The following is a 3,376-nucleotide window of genomic DNA, read 5'->3' as shown; positions in this document are numbered from 1 at the left end:
AAAAAAAAAAAAAAAAAAAAATCCTAGAAAAAGAGCAAATGCACAGCATTGGCACTAGTGGTGCGAAAGCACAGCCCAGGATGCCTTTTCAGTCACAGTCACTCACTAAAGCTACTTGATGAGCACCTAGCATGGGCTAGGTACCTAGATCAACACACAGTTTCACCAACATCCCTGGCTAAGGTCACATGATCCACAGAGATGCTTGTTTGCTGAGCATGAGTCAGATCTGGAGAAAGTCCTGAGAAAGTCCCAAGGCTTCTGTGTCTGAAGTTCCAAGCCAGGATGGAAGCAGCCAGTTCACCTGCTATAGACTAAATGTTTGTGTCTTCCTCCCCTCAATTCATATGTAGAAATCCTAATCCTCATGGTACTTGGAGGTAGGGGCTTTGGGAATGACCGGGTTAGATTAAGTCATGAGGGTGAGGGTGGGGCCCTCATGATGGGATGAATGCCCTCATTAAAGAAATGGAAAAACATGAGATCTCTCTCTCCACCATGTGAGGATACAGCAAGAAGACGGCCCTCACTAGACACAGGATCTGCCAGCACTTTCATCTTGGGCTTCCCAGCCTCCACAGCTGTAAGAAATAAATGTCTGTGGTTTAAGCCACTCAGTCGATAGTATTTTGATACAGCAGCTTGAGCTGAGATATCACCTGTATCGATTCTTTGGCAATGAATTCAGCAAATGGTTGCTTTGTAGAACGATCAGTTAACTGCAGGGACCAGTCGTCAGACAGAGCTAAAAAGTCACATGCTCAGGGAGCCTCACCCTGGTTCCGGGAAAATGTTAAGAAGAATAACAACTTAAGCTTCTACACATCCTAACACTGCACCAAATGCTTTAGGTATGGTGTTACTCATTTAAATCCCAGAACACGCAACAGCAGGTTTCATCAGATATATTTTATCCAGGGGGAATATAAGGTTCAGAGAATAAAAAGGATATCCAAGGTCACCAGGTTGGCAACCAATACAGGCAGGTTTCAACCCAGTTCCTCTGACTCAAAGCCCTGGCCCTGTTCTCCATGACTGTGCCCAGGAAGACTGTGCCGAAGGTACCGTTTTGGTCTCAGACTCTTGAATTTTCCTTGACTCCTGGAAAACAGTTTAAAGCAGCTGCAAACATGGTTTCCACAACTGCATTCTTGAAGCACATACCCAGAGTTACTTCTTGTAACAGCATTTTCTTCCAGATGACTGAGATGCGTCTGCTGGTGATAAGTTCAGATTAACCTATTTCAACTTGATAGCTAGATTCTGACACATTGAAAAAAAAAAAAAAGAAAACAGAAAGAAAAAACTATAGGATCAAAACCCCAGTTACACTGAACACAATATTTTCCCTTAGGATACCCTCGGATTTTATAACCAGATATTTACTATAGATCCAAAAGAAAGTGAGAATCAACATTCTTCCTTGATCTCAAGATATATAGTTTGGATAGTCTGAAATTAGGATGTGTCTTAAAATCAATGTTTAATTTGAACATGGTGGTCTTTTTTTCCCCTCTCCCACTCTAAGTGAGCATTGACCTTCGGGAGACTTCAAAAGCTGCAATTAATATAATTGTGTGTCTTAAAATAAACGGCATTTTATTTTATTTTATAGAGACAGGGTCTCACCCTGTCACCCAGGGAGGAGTGCAGTGGCATCTTCTTAGCTCACTGCAGATTCGAACTCCTGTGGCAAGGTTATCTTCCCACCTCAGCATCCTGAGTAGCTGGGTCTATGGGCACAGGATGCCATACCTGGCTAATGTTTTTATTTTTACTTTTTGTAGAGATGATGTCTCACTGTGTTGCCCAGGTTGGTCTCCAAGTGCTGACCTCTAGTGATGGTCCCACTGCAGCCTCCCAAAGAGTTGGGATTACAGGCATGTGCTACCCTGCCCAGACAAGTGGCATCTTACAAAGGGGAAATAAGAAGTAATGATAAACAGTCTAGCCGGAATGCTAATTTGTTTCTATGTCTCCAATCCGTAGTGTGCAACATGATTTCAATATATGTTTGTTGAAATGACAAATACATCTGTAAAATAGACACTGAATTTTTTTTTATTAGGAAAAACTTCAAACATATACCAAAGTGTAGAGTGTTATTACAATGAACTCCCTTCACTCAGCTTCAGTATTTTCAACTTATGTCCTATCCCACTCTGCCCCTACCCACTCCCTCTCTGCCCCAGATAATTTTGAAGGAAATCCCAGATGTTAGAGAGCATTTCATCAGTAAACAGTTCAGTGTGGATCTGTAAAAGGCAAAGAGTGGCCTTTTTAAAAGCAACTATGACAGCATCGTGACACCTCCCTAAGAATCATCACAGCTCCCTAAAAACCAATATTAATAATTCTGTAATATTGTCAGATGTTCATTTAGTACTTACATTTTCCTAATTATCCTATAGATAGCCTCTTTCTACCTTGCTGTCTTTTCTTTACTCACAGTTTATTTGCCTCAGTATCCCTGAGGCATGAAAGCTCCATCCTCTTTTTCCCTGTTTGCTGTGTTGTTAATGTTGTTAAAGGAACTAAATCTTCTTGTCTGGTAGTCTCCCACATGTTGGCTTTGGTTAATGGCATTCCCATAATAACATTGTTTAGGACGTTTTCTTTTCTCCTGTGTTTCCTGGGCATTGGTACTTAGAGCTGTAGGTTGTGCAGACTTAGTTTGCATTTCTTGGTACTGTAATGAGGAGGTGCATGATGTCTGGTTGTCTCTCTCTTTGGATGTTATCAGCTATTAAGGATGATCGCTTAGGTCATAACAAACACCTTTGATGTGACTGCCCCATACTAAAGCTACCAAAAAAATATACATTAAAAATAATGAATCTGAGATGTTGGGTATGTTACCTGTTCAGTTTTAGGTCCTTATGATTACAAGAGAGAGCAATTCCCTTGGGTTGACCCAAACGACTGTAGGCACTAGTATAGTGTGTTCTGCAGTGATGTGAGGGTGGTGTGCCCAGGCAACCTTACCTTAACAAAAACAGCATTATACACACTTTCGTTTCAGTTAACCAAAAAAAAAAAGAGGGGCATGGGGACTGCAGGAATCTCTATAACAAAAGCATTGTCTATAGTTTTAAGTATATAGCTAAAACACTGAAATTGTAAACGTAAAAATGTGGCGTGTGATTCCATCCAGCTCTTGCTCAAGAATGATGTCTTAGGCCATCACAATACTTCTTAGACATTTCCATTACTTTTAGCACAACAAAGAGGCTGTGGCACTTATGCAACAGGCCTTTCTCTCTGCCCACACACTGTACTTCTGTACGGGTCATAAGAGGGTCTACACATGTCTCCTAGTTAATCAATCATGTTATGTCCCATTTAGCATATGGAAACTCATGCTGTGTATACAGAT

The sequence above is a fragment of the Rhinopithecus bieti genome, unplaced genomic scaffold (genome assembly GCF_001698545.2).
Source record: "Rhinopithecus bieti isolate Rb0 unplaced genomic scaffold, ASM169854v2 scaffold_5478, whole genome shotgun sequence".
Classification (NCBI taxonomy): domain Eukaryota; kingdom Metazoa; phylum Chordata; class Mammalia; order Primates; family Cercopithecidae; genus Rhinopithecus; species Rhinopithecus bieti.
The sequence above is the reverse complement of the archived record's forward strand: the minus strand, read 5'-3'. Positions refer to the sequence as shown.